A 5,012-nucleotide genomic window follows, 5' to 3' on the forward strand; every position below is an offset into this window, starting at 1 on the left:
TTATTGGTTCAGCAAGTGACCTCTTCACCTGTCTAGTTGGTGCTGTCGGTTAGGACGGAAGTTTGATGGTTCGAACTCTTATTTGATTTTTCCTCAGGATTCTTCGCCTCAAAGTTCCAGGGTTTCAATGTATGTTTTGGAAGCAAGAAAATCACAATTCTCCTTGGCAGACAAGCCCCCGAAAGGCCAGAAGGGAGGCCGCACTCGCTGCAGGAGAGCTGGTTCGCTGTGACATGGAGATTTCTGTAGTGAGTGAGACCAGACTGTTTCTATGTTCAGAGAATAAATGGCGCACCCTTTATGTTGGAAAAGCAAAACGGTGGGGATTTTTGTATCAGATGTTGCTCGTTGCGTTACTTTCATCTTGATCGTAGAACCGGTTTGGGCGTTCCTGTGATCAACGGCGACAATTGCCTATTCATTTTAAATTTAACAACAGCTGCACTGAGCTTTTAATCATACCCTCAAGATACAGTCTATAAAATGATGAAATTTGATCATCTGCAAAGCATAAAAATCTGATTAAAGTTTTGACTGTCTCTCGGTAACCACGTCAACATCTCCTTCAGTATGAAATAGAAAGTTATCGTTTGATTAATGGTGAATAAAACAGTCATTCATCTACCAACAGGGTTTAATTAGTTTCATGTCATTAATTTAATAATTTCATAACTCTTGCTAAAGTTAATTCCTTGACTTGGAATCGAACTCATGAGGTTTTTGGGAACACTGAATTCTAACCATCAGTCCATCGGGAAGCTCCCAAGGTCGCGCACCCCCCGTGATTCATTCAACTGTGTGTTTTTTCTCAGGCCTCTTATCTCTCCCTTCTTTTCAGCTTCTGTCTGTGGATATTCTTATGGTTAAATATGAATAATATAGAATATCTCACAGCCCCAGTATACGTGCTCCTTCTCTGTAAAGTTCTGTACAAAATCAAACTGTACGGTTCACCCCCGACAGAAGCAGCAGGAGATGCCACTTTAAAATGGCAGTTGCTTCAAATGATTTATGATGGACCTGCGTGGCCTTGCAGTTTTCCCAGGAGCTGCATTCGATGCGTGAATTTTGGAAATGGAAACATGTCCATCAGCAGCTTGTGGTAATATTTTACCTCACTTTCCATTTCATGTACATGCCGACTTGCAATTGGTGCTGTCATTGCCTGAACATCACCTTCTGTCGCGATAGTGGTTTGAACAGAAAATGCCATTTTGTGCGAGCAGCTTGTCTGGCAGGAAAATTACCTGAATTACGAAGGGGCAAGTGGGAAAGGTCGCGTTGGTCTGCCTGTTCGCAGCAAAGAATTTTCAGCGTTTCCTTGTGGTCCAGTGTTCAGATTCGGTCATCACCATGGCAACGGATCGATTGGTGTCTGTTTCGACATCCGCATTTGAACACTCTACTATAAGTGCACTGTACTCAAATTGCTGATGTTTTCACTGTAAGGGCGAAGAGACATAAATGTGTGTATATTAGCTAAAAATTCATCAGCTGGGTTGCACCTTTGCTTCTCCCCCCGTCTCAGTCTTTCCATCTTTACCCTTCTCTGCTGGTGTTGCAGGTTCGATTATCCTTGGCCGTTCAAGAAAACCTGAGAAGTCCATCAGGGGAAAACTCAGAGAGTCAAGAGACAGAGACAGGGAGAGATTAAAGTATAGAAACAAATAGTATAAATATCAAGCTCTGCGAACGAGCAGAATTTAAGATGGAGCTTGGGAGAGATTTTTTCACGTGCCGCGCAACTTTGCAAGAGACCATGGGGCTCCGAATTAGAAGAGTTTGCCGCGCTGGAGCATCTCTCTCAGGGAGGGAACACGGTCCGTCAACTCCAGTTCATATTTATTTGAGCATTGAACAAATCTTTAAGAAATAGCGCTACGAGCAGGATTCGAACCTGCGTAGGAAAACCCCATTGGATTTCGAGTGCAACGCCTTAACCACTCGGCCATCGCAGCTGTGAAACGACTTGACAGCTACTGCTACCAAAAGGGTGCAACCAGTGCAGAATTCGGTGCCACCCACAGCCGATCGGCCATCCGACAATCCATCCGATCACTGTTTCTATTCCGATGTGCAGCAATGTGAAGTTGTACACTAACTATTTCATATCAATAATATTAGCCTCTCCTTAGCACATTCGTTTTCAACGTGCGACTTGTAATGCCAAGTGAGACTTTGCAGATTTAATTGCTCTAAAGTTACATTGTTCTCTCCCTCGGCATCCGCAGATTATCCACTCTCCCACAAGTCTAACAGTGACTACACTTCAAAAATACCTCATTGGTTGTAAAGCACTTTGGGACGTCTTGAGGTCGTGAAAAGCGCTTTATAAATACAAGACTTTCTTTCTTTTTATAGTGGAATAAAATTACTGATGTTTACACTGTGAGGACGAAGAGACATTAATGTGTAGACATTAGCTGCGAATTCATCATCTGGGTTAGATTTTTAATTTTCCTACCGTCTCAGTCATTCTATCTTCACCCTTCTCTGCTGGTGTCGCAGGTTCGATCAGCTTTGGCCGTTCAAGGCTGCCTGAGAAGTCCATCAGGGGGAAACACAGAGAGACAAAGACAGAGAGAGATAGAAAGATAAAAGTACAGAAAAAACCTAACATCAAGTTAGCAGAATTTAAGATGGAGATTGGGAATCATAGAAGCGTCACTGCACAGATGGAGGCCATTCGGCCCATCGAGCCTGTGCCGGCTCTCTTTCAGTGCAATCCAGATCGTCCCATTCCCCCGTTCTTTCCACGTATACCTGCAAATATTTTCCCTTCAAATACTTATCCAATTCCTTTTAGAAACCACGATTAATTCTGCTTCCACCACCCTTTCAGCCGATGCATTCCAGATTATATCTACTCGCTAGTTTAAGAAGTTTTTCCTCATATCGCCTTTGGTTCTTTTGTCAACCACCGTAAATCTGCGTCCTCTGGTTCTCGACCCTTCCGCCAACGGGAGCAGTTTCTCTTTATTTACTTTATCTAAACCCGTCATGATTTTAAACACTTCTATCAAATGTCCACTCAACCTTCTCTGCTCTAAGGGAACAACTTCAGCTTCTCCAGTCGACCCACGTAACTGAAGACCTCATCCCTGGAACCATTCCAGTAAATGTTTCTGCACCCTCTCTGACGCCTTCACATCCTTTATAAAGTGCGGTGCCCAGTTTTGGACAGTTGTGGAATATTGTGAAGTTCCCTTCACGTACTTTGATATTTTGCAAGAGACCACTGGGCTCCCAGTTAAAAGGATCTGCCGCGGTGGAGTATCTCTCTGAGGGAAGGAATTGCAGCCCGTTATCTCCAGTTCATATTTATTTGAGCATTGAACAAAACTTTACACAATAGCGCCGATAGCACGATTCCAACTTCTGCCGGAATACCCCGTTGGGTTTCAGATCTAACGTCTGAACCACTCGACTACCGCAGCTGCGAGCGCCTTTGATGCACGGCTGTTATTCAGAATGCACAGGGTACTCACAGGAGATTTGTGAGACTATATGTTCTTTCAGACAGGTTTCCAACTGGACACATGCAGCCGCGACCGTCCGGACGTTGCTGTTTCACTGGTAGAATTCTCACCTGCCACCCGAGGAGACGGGGATTGATTCCCGGCCGATTAAGGAGGATTTTCTTTCTGCACCTATGAGATCGCCTGAAAAGGGATACATTCACATTCAGCTTCAATCTGCACACCACGTTGAGACATTTTCCTTTCCCGATGTGGTGTTGCGTCGACAAACCCTCTGCATTCGAGCCACTAAAGGTCAAACATGCTCTAGAATTAAGTCAATCCTGTATTCTGCAACGCTGAAAAGATGTGGAAAATAAATGAATGAATTTCCACTGAACATAGTGACACAGGAGTGCTCGTCCGGGATTTTGAACCGCGGACCTCTCACATATCAATTAGTGAAACGCCCAAAGTGAAAACCATAATCCGAGACCAACGAGCCGTCAGTAACACAGCCGTGCAACCAGTCGAAAGTTTCCCTGCTCCCCACAACCGATCGCCTATCCTTTTAGACCGCTCTGTCCATCCAATCATCGAATCATAGAATGGTGACAGCACAGTAGGAAGTCAATTCGGCCCATCCAGACCGTGCCATCTCTTTGTAAGAGGAATCCAGTTAGCCTCATTCCCCCGCTCTTTCCACGTGGCCCTGCATATTTTCCCTTCAAGTCGTTATCCAATTCCTTTTTGAAAGCCATGATTGAATCTGCTTCCACCGTTTCAGGCAGCACCTTCCAGATCATAACCACTCGCTGCGTAAAAAAGTTTTACTCATTTCGCCTTTGGTTTCTTTTGCCAATCACCTTAAATCTGTGTCCTCTGGTTCTCAACCCTTCAGCCAATGGGAACAGCTTCTCTTTATTTACTTTTTCTAAACCCTTCATGATTTTGATCACTTATATCAAATCTCCTCTCAACCGACTCTGCTCGAAGAACAATCCCAACTTCTCCAGTCTGTCCACATAACTGAAGTCCCTCATCCCTGGAACCATTCGAGTAAATCTTTTCTGCATGCTCTCTAAGGCCTTCACATCCTTCCAAAAATGCGGGGCCCAGAATTGGACACAATACTCTGGTTGTAGCCGAACGAGTGTTTTATAAATGTTCAACATAACTTTTTTGATTTTGTACTCTATGCCTCTATTTATAAAGCCCAGGACCACGTTCTCAGCCTGTACTGCCACCTTCAAAGATATGGTCACATATGCCCCCAGGACTCTCTATTCCCGCACCTCATTTAGAATTTTATTATTTAGTTTATATTGCCTCTCCTCATTCTTCCTGCCAAAATATATCACTTTGCAATTCTCTGCGTTAAATTTCATCTGCCATGTGTCCGCCCATTCCACCAGATTATCTGTGTCCTCTTGAAGACTATTATTATCCTCTTCACTGTTTACTAGTTTTGTGTTATCTGCAATTTTTGAAATTGTTCCTGTACACACAAGTCCAAGTTATTAATATACATCAAAAAAGCAGTGGTCCCAGTCC

At 43.9% G+C, this 5,012-nt stretch overlaps 1 non-coding gene across 1 annotated transcript; it reads right to left on the reverse strand.

Annotated features, from left to right (window-relative positions):
• Positions 1 to 1,876: 1,876 nt before the first annotated feature.
• On the reverse strand, positions 1,877 to 1,958 carry trnas-cga (transfer RNA serine (anticodon CGA)). The gene has a single exon. It is a non-coding gene; the product is annotated as a tRNA-Ser (tRNA).
• Between the last annotated feature and the right edge of the window lie 3,054 nt (positions 1,959 to 5,012).

The sequence above is a fragment of the Heptranchias perlo genome, chromosome 20, assembly GCF_035084215.1.
Source record: "Heptranchias perlo isolate sHepPer1 chromosome 20, sHepPer1.hap1, whole genome shotgun sequence".
Classification (NCBI taxonomy): domain Eukaryota; kingdom Metazoa; phylum Chordata; class Chondrichthyes; order Hexanchiformes; family Hexanchidae; genus Heptranchias; species Heptranchias perlo.